Source organism: Nelumbo lutea, chromosome 2 (assembly GCF_056320005.1).
Source record: "Nelumbo lutea isolate HS-2025 chromosome 2, American lotus-T2T, whole genome shotgun sequence".
NCBI lineage: Eukaryota > Viridiplantae > Streptophyta > Magnoliopsida > Proteales > Nelumbonaceae > Nelumbo > Nelumbo lutea.
In genome coordinates, this window is record NC_142685.1 from 2,731,831 (window position 1) to 2,743,855 (window position 12,025).

Sequence of the window (12,025 nt, forward strand, 5' to 3'; positions counted from 1 at the left end):
TTAAAAAGATTGTATCAATGAATGAAAATGAAGTGATTTCATGTAATTGAACGGTTTTAATAAGAATTAATGCATGTGGTAGTAAAAAAAATGACATTCAATTCAACAGAAAAATGGCAATGTATATAACCTGCAATAACTTTTAAACATAAAATGGCAACTTATTTCAAGTCTGACATGTTCACCTTTGTGCAAAGTTGGTGTGGTTCTTCTTAGGCTGCAGGCATCAGAAACCGATCGAGTCACTGTCGTTCCGACGCTGTTGCATGCGTCACCTGCCCCATCAGCAGGCAGCTAAGTGATGGCTCTTTTCAAGTTTCAACCATACGAATGCTCCTGACATCACAGTTTGACTGCAATGCAGGCCAGATTCTCTTCCATGCTCCTCACTGTTTCACCTCCAGGCTCCAGCTAGCTGACCCGTGTTCAGTTAGCATTTTCTTCAGTGCATCAGTGTGTATGTGTGTATGATCTCTGCCTGCCACTTCAAGACGCAGAGTTGCATGTGGATTGTGGCCTGTGGGGGAGGGAGGGCATATCCAGATGGATATATAGATAGAAGGAGGCTGCTGGCTATTAACACCATGACCAGAAATCAGACCAATATCTACACAAGTGAACAAACATATCATCATCACCATAAATAATAACAATAATAAGTGTCAAGTGGGAAAATTCCACTTTAGTACCCTCAACCTTGGGAGCACTGTCACTGCCTAGCACCCAAACTTTCAAATGTATCACTGCAATACTCAAATTTTCAAAAAGTGTTAAGTTGGTCCCTGCCGTTAATGGACTGCTAGTTATCGATTAAAAATGTCAAAACTACCCTTCAAAAGAAGACATTGTTAACTGTCTTCTACCTTGAGACTGAACCGGTTATCTTCGAAAAAGAGAGAGAGAGAGAGAGAGAGAGAGAGAAAACATGAATATGATAGAGGGAAACAATAACTAAAAGCAAATAAATAACTAGACAAGAATGTGTTTCAGATCTAAAGGTAGAAGACAATGACTTCATTAGTCTAGAATCTCAAACACTTCAACCGGTTCAGTCTTGAGGTAGTTTTGACAATAAACAATGTTTTCTTTTAAAGGGTAGTTTTGATATTTTCAACCGATAACTAGACATGTTCATGGGCTGGCCCGGGCCGGGCTCGGGCTGGGCTTTTACTCTTCATTAACAGAAATATGTTAGGCCCGAGCCCAAACCTGGCCCAACCAACGGGCCTACAACTTGGGCCCGAGCCCAGCCCTAATAAAAAAAATTAGAAATTTTCCCTATTCAATAATCAATATAAATCAGAATTTATTTACATTAAAAATATATATAAATTCAAATTTTATTTATATTAAAAAAATAACATAAAGAAGGGAAAGAGGATGTGGAGAAGAAGAATTCGGTTGGAAAAAGAAAGGAAAGAGGTGAAAAAAAGAGGGATATTCAACTAGGGTTTTTAGGTTTAGTTATAGGTTGGGCCGGGTAGGGCTATTTTGACAAATCCCGAGCCCGACTTGAATTTATTGCGGGCTGGGCTTTTTGGCCCGAGGTTAAGCCCGCGGGCCTATATATACCTGTTCAAGCCCGTCTGGGGGTCGGGCCAGGCCGGGCCATCCCGTCAGGCCACCCGGCCCATGAATAGGTCTACTGATAACTAATTGTCAACTAACGGTAGGGACCAACTGAACACTTTCTAAAAGTTTAGGCACAACGGTAACACGTTTGAAAGTTTGGTTATTAACTTGACACTTCCCCCAAAATTGAGGATACTAAAATGAAAATTTCCCTTATATTATTATTATACAAGAGGCAGTGATAGTCACGCGAGCACACAAACATGAAACCCATCAATGAACTTAACACAAATGCTATTGCTAGCCATACCAACAAAGCAATAGAAGAATTTATTTGTATTAGCCACCAATACCATAACTATTCCAGTCCCATGAACTTCCATCAACTTTGTGTGTTTGTGTGCATCAACTCTGGATTATTTATTAATTCATCTGTATGACTATGACCCCCTTAATGGGCCCATCATATGTTTCATATGATGGTGGAGTGGCCATAGGCCCTCGTTTAATCCTCAACATGTTGGAATATCCAATGGCCATGTGACAAGCCACATGTTGATGGTTGATAGTTGATGGTCATCTCCATGCAACACTCTCACACACAATCATTTATTTTTAAATAATTACCTATTTATTTATTTTCTATAAAAACAAATTTATTTGATTGCTTATTTAAAAATATTTTCATGCATGGAGATACCAATGTTGTTAGATAATTTGGATCCATATTCCAGCTCTTATTGGGTCAATGGATGTCCATTTGACCCAGTCTAGACCAGGTGACCAAGTGGTTAGATCCTTGGTCAAGTTGAGACACTTGTCTCAAATCTGGTGGAGCATAAATACTAATGCTTATCTCAATTGGTCATTCTGATAACTATTGTTCCTAATGTCAAGGAACTTAACGTTGGAGGAACAACTATTTAAGGGACCTCTCCCAAGTGCTTCAACACAATGAGAAAAGCCCTTTACTGTGAAAGGAAAATTATCCTCTCAACCTTATCTCTAATCAGATTAAGCTATTCTCTCTTGCATATTGTTTGAGAGATTGGTGTCTCGGGTCCGATACTATGAAGTTACTCTCATTCTCTTTGTGTGTAGGTAAAACCGTCGGAGACTCCAGCCGTTTGATTCCAAACCAACTGAAACTTTCCAAATGGCTGAAAAGCCTAAGGGCAAGTTTTTCAAAAATGCTAATGGGAAGAAATTTAACAAGAAATTTAAATTCTCAAAATGATTCAAGAAGACTAAGGGTAAGCATTGTTTTAATTGTGGAAAGCATGGCTATACAAAATATAACTTCCCAGAATGCAAGAAGAACAAATCAAATAATGAAAAAGGAAAAATTGAAAAGAAAGACAGTGTGTGTAGTCTTTGAATCCTACTTTACTGATTCTGTTCTTTCTAATTGGTGCATAGATTATGGCTCCTCTAAGCATATTTGCATGACTAAAGAAATATTCCTGGAATTGAAAGAAATGAAGACAGGAGAACATAGAATTTTCATGGGAAACAACACCTACACTGATGTGCTTGGAACTGGAAAAGTGAAGATCCCCATAAATGAGAACAAAAATTTAATCCTAAATGATGTATTGTATGCACCCAATTTTAGGAGAAACTTATTGTTTGTTCCTCTGTTAGATGAGAAGGGTTTTGATGTATGTTTCAGGGGAGGAAAGGTGACCATAGGAATGCATGGTAGAGTTTTAATGCTTGGGAATAAGTCTGATGGATTGTATCATTTAACTATTAATAAAGTTGATGCTTTTTCTAGTTATGATTGTGCTTATCATGTGAATGAGAATGCATACATATGGCACATGAGACTTTGTCACATAAACAAAGATAAAATGATGAGAATGAGCACCAATGACTCAATTCCCAAAATAGAAATAAATTTTAATTATTGTGAACCATGCCTTTGTGGAAAAATGACTAGGATCCCTTTCAAGAAGGGAAAGAAATCAGAAGAATTATTGGCTATAATACACTCTAATATTTGTGGCCCTTTGAATGTAAAAAGACATAGGGGTATGGAATATTTTGTAACTTTTATAGATGATTTATCCAGATTTGGTTTTGTGTATCTAATTAAAAGAAAATCAGAAGTCTTAGAAAAATTTAAAGAGTATAAAACACTTGTAGAAAACCAATTGGGTAGAAAAATAAAAACTCTTAGGAGTGATAGAGGTGGAGAGTATATCTCTAAACTATTTAGTGACTTTTGTACACATAATGGAATCATATACCAATTAACCATGTCCTTTACGCCACAACAGAATGGAGTGGCTGAAAGGAGAAATAGGACTTTGTAGGATATGGTGAGATCAATGTTATCTCACTCAAGTCTAGGAATACACTTTTGGGGAAAGGCCTTAGGTACTGTTATGTATATCCTAAATAAGGTTCCAACTAAAGTTAATAGCTTAACACCCCATGAAATGTGGATTGGCAAAAAACCATACCTGACTGACATCAAATTTTGGGGGTTAGTGCCTATGTAAGAGTGCCAAATCTGCAAAGAAGCAAATTAGATAATAAGAGTCTAAGATGTACCTTTATAGGGTACAGTGATAATAGCAAAGGGTATAGATTTGTTAATCATAAATCTGATGGAACATTTGAATTAATAGAAAGTATGGATGTTGTTTTTCTAGACGATCAAATTGAGGATAATAAACACTTACTCAATTGTTTGAATTAAACAAAGAAATTATAGAAGCTGAGACTACACCTGATAGACAAGCTTCACCCAATAATGACACCTTAGGTAGAATTCAAAGAGAAAGATTCCCTTCATCAAGATTAAAAGACTATTATACTTACTTGAATGAAGAGTCTCTTGATTATCCAATTGACTTTGAAGATGCTATGGATGCACCTGATAAAGAAAAGTGGTGTGAAGCTATACAAGATGAGTTAGACTCAATAAACAAAAATCAAGTTTGGGAATTAGTTGATTTATCCAAGAATAGGAAACCTATAGGGTGTAAATGGATATTAAAGAGAAAACTCAATGCTGATGGATCTATAGAAAAATATAAGACAAGATTAGTAGCAAAAGGGTACACCCAAGTAGAAGGGATTGATTATGATGAGACTTACTCGCCAGTTGCCAAATTTACCTCTATTAGAATTCTAATGTCCTTAGTTGCCTTTTTGGACTTAGAGTTATGTCAATTAGATGTCAAAACAGTTTTTCTCAATGGAAAGCTGAATGAAGAAATATACATGAATCAACCCAAAGGTTATGTAATAGAGGGACAAGAAAATAAGGTGTATAAATTATATAAATCATTATATGGTTTAAAACAGTCCTCTAAGATGTAGTACCATACCTTCCATGAAGCAATTTCTAAACTTGGATTTATACCTAATCCATTTGATCATTGTGTTTACTCTTTGAACATTGGGAGCAGTTTTGTTGTTATTTCTTTATATATAGATGATATTCTTATTACTAGAAATAATGTATCCATGATTAATGACACCAAAGATTGGTTGAAAACCAACTTTGAAATTAAAGACATGGGTGATGCAAGCTATGTACTTAGAATTAAAATAGAAAGAGATAGGAACACTAAAACCTTAACTCTTTCACAAGAGCATTACCTAGAGAAAATCCTAAAGAAATTTAATATGAATGATTGTAATGGAGTTGAAACTCCAATTTGTAAAGGAACCAAATTAAGTAAAGATATGACACCCACTAATGATGAAGAAATAGAGAAAATGAAGTATAGACCCTATGCTCAAGCTATTGGTAGTTTGATGTATGCCATGCTTTGCACAAGACCAAATATCTCATATGCAGTAGGTCTTGTCAGTAGATATCAAAGTAAACCAAGTAAAATACATTAGAAGACTGTTAAAAGAATATTTAGATATTTGAAGTTAACAAAACACTTCAAATTAACCTATCATGCAAATGATCTAGAGTTATTGGGTTATTGTGATGCTGATTTTGCAGGTGACTCAAATGATAGAAAATCCACAACCGGGTACTTATTCCTCCTAGGAGGGGGTGTTGTCTCATGGACAAGCAATAAACAAAGTTGTGTAGCAAAATTCACCATGGAAGCTAAGTTCATCTCTTGTAGATCTGCAGCATCTGAAGCAGTTTGGATTAGGAGATTCTTGGAAGAACTCCAAATTCCTAATGTGCCAATAGGAGTTGTGAAAATCTTCAATGACAACCAAGCTGCCAGTAAGACAATAAAAAATGGTGAGATCGGCCCTAAAGGAAAACACATAGATCTCCATTACCGGTATTTATATGATGTCTACCAACGGAATGAGATCCTAGTAGAATATGTGCCTACAAAAGATATGATTGTTGACCCTTTGACTAAACCCATTGCAATTACAGATTATGTAAGGCACGTTGAAGCAATGCGGTTGGTCGGCACCCATTCACCTCGGGCCTAACTAGCCAAGTGGGAGATGATGGTGGAGTGGCCATAGGCCCTCGTTTAATCCTTAACATGTTGGAATATCCAATGTCCATGTGACAAGCCACATGTTGATGGTTGATAGTTGATGGTCATCTCCATGCAACACTCACACACAATCATTTATTTTTAAATAATTACCTATTTATTTATTTTCTATAAAAATAAATTTATTTGATTGCTTATTTAAAAATATTTTCATGCATGGAGATACCAATGTTGTTGGATAATTTGGATCCATATTCCAGCTCTCATTGGGTCAATGGATGTCCATTTGACCCAGTCTAGACTGGGTGACCAAGTGGTTAGACCCTTGGTCAAGTTGAGACACTTGTCTCAAATTTGGTGGAGCATAAATACTAATGCTTATCTCAATTGGTTATTCTGATAAGGGACCTCTCTCAAGTGCTTCAACACAATGAGAAAAGCCCTTTACTGAGAAAGAAAAATTATCCTCTCAGCTTTAGCTCTAATCAGATTAAGCTATTCTCTCTTGCATATTGTTTGAGAGGTTGGTGTATCGGGTCCAATACTGTGAAACTGCTCTCATTCTGTTTGTGTGCAGGTAAAACCGCCGGAGACTTCAGCCGTTCGATTCCACATGCACTAGGATCAATATCATGTTGGAAAAATGTTCACCAACAACAATACCCATGTCTGTTTCACGTCAAGCCCAGCAACTGAGTCATGCCCAACCGACTCATTATCAAAGCTTTTGGTCAATTGGCATTATCAGCTTTCTAGTTGTTGACTGAGAAATACAAGCTACTGTTTTCTGTATAAAGAGGAGAACAGTTTCCAAATCGGGTGAAGCAGACATAAGTGCAACTTGGGGGTGGTTGTTTGGGTTGAACATTTGTTAAAATTTCAGTGGGCCTGGCCTGGATCGAGGGTTCAGGCCCAATGCAATATAAATTCTTTAAGATGGGTAGGGTAGCCTACCCAATTTGCACCTCAACAAATAGGACGCCTCACTACATGACCTACCTTTTTTCTTACACATGGTGGATGATGTGGACAGTCAAAACCATCCACCATGTAGAGAACCCTGTGCCTGTGACTGTGGGTTGGCAACATGCTTAATCCTGAAGTCCACACATAGACACTACATCCCACCTTTTGTTGCTAGTTTTTAATTTTTTAACATAAAACCTTAACATTCCACGAGTAACATAGGCAGTTGGGGTTTATTTTATGATATACATCGTAGAATTACATTTTCCTATAGGAGTTTTTAGGGATTTATTCTGACTACTTGACAAAGGTTTTCTGGGCTCAGTTGGCTCCATTACAAACGCCCACACACCCATAATTGTATCCTGAGTTCACAATGACGGTTTTGTCCAATTCAATAGTAACACTGTTCATTCTTCACACCACTTTTTATTTCAAGTAAATAGTGTATAATTGCTGTAAAGAGAAGGAAGAATAGCACAAAGTTCTTATTGAACATAGCTTTTCATTGAAAGAAAAGGTAGGGAAACCTGTACAAATCTTACTTTCCCTACCATTTCTTTCAAATCAAACACAGAGTTAGGTCCTGTAGATGAAGTGAGAGATGCAGTTAATAAGACATCAAATAAACCAAAATATGTTATCCTTGTCCATTTGTCATCAGCCATGGTTATACTAACGTAAAAGAATGACTTACCACAAGATTCAAGAAAGTAAAATATTCATTACTTTCTTTTGTAAAACATGACACGGAAACATCTAGGTCAATCGAGTTATTGAAGCATAAATAGGGTTTTCTGAGGTCGTTTCATTAGCACTCCATAGTCCATACCGCAATTCCACTACTGGTGGTTTGAAAGGGTGTTCAAATGAGCCCATTCTGGGTTTTCTATCATTTCCAGTTTTCTGTTTTAGCAAACCAAAATGAACCCATTAGTGTTGATGACTGAGATCCTATAATTTGAGATGATTCAATTTGATGCAGCGTTAGAGCCTGGAATGGACAGGCTAAAAATAGTTTGCTCGAACACAGTTTCATTAGGTTAGGGGTAGCCATGTTATGCCCTAGCCCATGATGATGGCCCATTGACGTATTGGGCTCAGCAATTAAACCCGGCGCGAAGAAGTGGAACCCCGCCTATTGCAGGCAATCCAGTTTCCACTCTCCAATCCAAACAAAACCATTCACTAATAGTCAGACTAATTTCTTTTAGGGTCTGTTTGGTTTACAGTCTTGGAATCAGAATCAGAATAGTTTGTTGGCTTCACCTGTTTAATTCAGACTGGACTCGGAATTAGAATCAGAATTGGCTAGAATGGATTTTCATTCTTAGAGGAGGGGGAGGAAATGGCCATTCCCTCATATGGAATAATGTGGAATGACAATAAGATTTTGATTCTATCTAACCAAATGGTTGAAATCAGAATGAACCATTCATCCAATTATTCCCACGAACCCAGCTTAATTGCCACGTGACTATTGTTTTTTATTAATTTATATACTGTAGATCGACTACCAAAAAAGGAAAAAAGAGAGAGAATAAAAAGTAGATGATTGACCTCCTCATTGGAAGGATTGGAGACTTGGAGTGGACTACTAATCAATGAAACGTCCAGGTCCAGGTTGAGAGAGAAAAAAAAAAAACACATGGTTTGCTTTGGATAAAATAAGTGTATGACATCCAACTAAGTGGGGACCCAGGAAGAAGAAAAAAAAAAAAACAAAGTGCATACAGAGACTGAGCTATATGAGTTTATATTTGACGTGTGTATGTGGTTTAGTTGATATGATAGCATCATTATGGATGGATAATCCATGGATTATCAGATGGGAGTTACTAATATACAAGGTGAACAGGGAAATGTCGTTATCCATGGGTTCACTTTTGCATCGGAATACAAGGCACTATGGTCAGTATCAGACTTTTTGATGAATTCGGTTCCTTTTTTTTTTTTTTTTTTCCCTTAGTCTTTTGCTAGAAGATGTGATTGGAAAATGGGTGGTTTAATTGGAGTGGAGCAGTGGAGAATGGTCAAACACACACAGAGTATCTGTCAGGAATTGGGCACAATAAGGTAGCGGCCCATATACATATTGTCATACGAGCAGGAGCACTAGTGCGCGGTGGGCAGTGAACACTATTCTAGTCTTCTCTTCCCAATGTTCTCAATTTCTCATGCATCAAACAGCGAGCCGGTTATTAATTAATTAAATTAATTTTTGTTTTGATTAATGCTGGTTTCTCAATCACAAAAGCCAATGTCAAATAATGTGTTGTGTGGATTAATTCATGCAATCGGCTGGTACAAGAACAATAACATAATGTAATATATATATTAATATTAATGTTATATGTAGTTATTTTATAGAAATTCATCAAAAATGATTGTATAATATATATTTCTTCCCTCTCTCTCTTTATATATGTGTGGATCAATATCATAATTAAAAACCGTCACATGCATGCATGTTGTTTGTGATGATATAACTGTTGTTGTGGGCATAGCGGCCGCCTGAATACAGACAGGGCAGACGCAGATCAGAAGAAGGAAACAATCTAGGAAACTGGTACTCAACACTCAAGTAAAGGATGGCCAAGGGCTTTAATGGCACAATCATAACCATACCAATCCCAAATGTGAATGAAAGCCTGCCTACTCTTCTACTGTCCTAACTTTAAAAGTAGGCTTTCATTGCCAATCATTCTCCAGCTTATATCACCTAATTAATTAATTATCACTATCTTCTTTTTTTTTTTAATGTGTAAACATATATGCATTATTTTCTAAGGGCCTATTTGATTTGCGGGAATAGGGATTTGGAATTGGGATTAGAATGAATCATTCCAATTCTAATTGTTTAGTTGAATAGAATTGGAATCTCATTTTTATTATTGGTGGAATGGTAAGACATTTTCCCATTTGAAGGAATGAATATTCCTTTTCTCTCCATTGAGAATGAAATTCTATTCCAATTGATCCCAATTCCAATTTCGATTCATGTTTAAACCAAATAGATTATGAGAAGAAATGATTCCGATTCTGATTTCAAATGATTTTGATTCTGATTCTAATTCTGATTCCAGCTGTGAATCAAATGGGCCTTAGCTTAAAAAGGACATCCAAGGGGAGTTGATTGTTTGATTTGCTAAATGGTGTACTTGTAGTCATTTGTTGTACCCCAATAACATCCTTGTCTCAGCTTACTGCCCACCCACACATGATAAGAATAATTATTTGATGATAAATATTCGGATAAAATTCATTGACTACAAATCCAAATTGATGGGTCCCGATTAACAAACACAAGCATTTCATAAGGTCTGCTCTGCCCCGATGAAGCTATGCGTCTGATTGGATACATTGATAATTAAATTCAACCATATTATGTATATTTTAATTTATTTAGATGGACTACAATCTACTTGTAAGTGGGTGGCCTTCAAATTACTTGAATTTCATAAATTATTGGTTTTATTACAATAAATATAGATTAATATAGACAGCTTACACCTTTATCAATTAAATTAACATCAATTGCTCATTATATCAATGAACTCGGCCAAATGAACCGAAACATAGCAATGCAATTATTGTTGTTGTTGTTGTAGTGCGAGTGCAAAATGAATGAGTTTGTGGGCCAAGTCAATTCAAACCAATCCAATCAAGCCCACTGAGTGGCCAAGCTGATCGGTCAATAAGTCTTAAAAGATGAAGATTTGGTAGGTTAGTAGGCTTGAAAAGCAACGGAACTTTTGAAGTAAATAGAGGGCAAGACAGCATACCCCTCCCAAAAAGAAAAGAATATATGTATATACATATGGTTAAATTATATACATCTCAAATGACCAAGACAACCCATAGTGGAGATCATGTCCTTGTATCCCACGAAAAGGAAGACATCCCAGAAAGGAAGAAAGAGAATGAATTCAAATGGACATTTGGGATTGGGAATTGCAGAGAGAGAGAGAGAGATGAGGACGATTATTATTAGAAATGGGACATGATGTTTGGAAATGGGGGCAAAATCATGAATAAGAGCATGAGTTGCAATGATGCCCCATGGGAGTGTATTACCCTACCTTAATATTTATACCAATAAATTAATGCAAAAAAAAAATTAATAAAATAATTATAAAATTTAAAGTTAATACCGACCCCCTGTTTTACCTTGCCTTTATGCTGATTTGATGATGAAAACCTATCTGGTCCTCCACATTGAACTCAACCTTCATTAATTTTCCCCCGAGCTTGTCGTGTCACACAGCCGGGAAATTAAGATAACAACAACAAAAAAAAGAATCAATATCATAACCATGTGTATGTGTAGAAAATAGAATATGAATAAATGAGAAAAATTGATCCATTACTGAGATACTAGAAACTTACCAAATCTCGACTCCCTCTTCCCAATATTTAAAGTTGGGAATCCTAAGTTACTAACCCCTTAGTTATGACCCACTCAACCATGTCAGTTGAAAGGGAGGGGAGGGGCCCATGTGAAATCCTTTTGCTATTTCCATTCTATTTTAACTTTTTAAGATCCATGGTAAAACGTTATCGTTATGGTCAGCTTCGGCACATGATCAACACCCTAGCCTCCAGTGGTCCTCCACCTTTCTCATTCATCAGGATGTGACCACTTCCCATTTAGATAGATGTAGGTAGCTCACATTCCAAAACTCAGTTATGGCCAGTAGATACGTATGAGGACCCTTTGACATTAATTTGTGTTGATAAGACCACATCAATGATCAATATGCATCACTTAAACCTAATTCATCTTTATTTTTAATGTTTAATTTAATGGTAGATGGGTCATGGTCCAGAATAGCAAGGGCTAGCTAGATGTTTAATTAATTCCTTTTAACTTCTTATTAATTGATTTTGCTTCCATGAAGCAAGGAATTACATTGAACTATATATAACATCAGATTCAGACCCAGGAGCTGTTCTCATGGTTGATGCATGTCATCTTTACTAATTAATTAATGTTAAAGTGTTGAACACATGGCCATGGTTTCCCCAACACATCTACATTAATT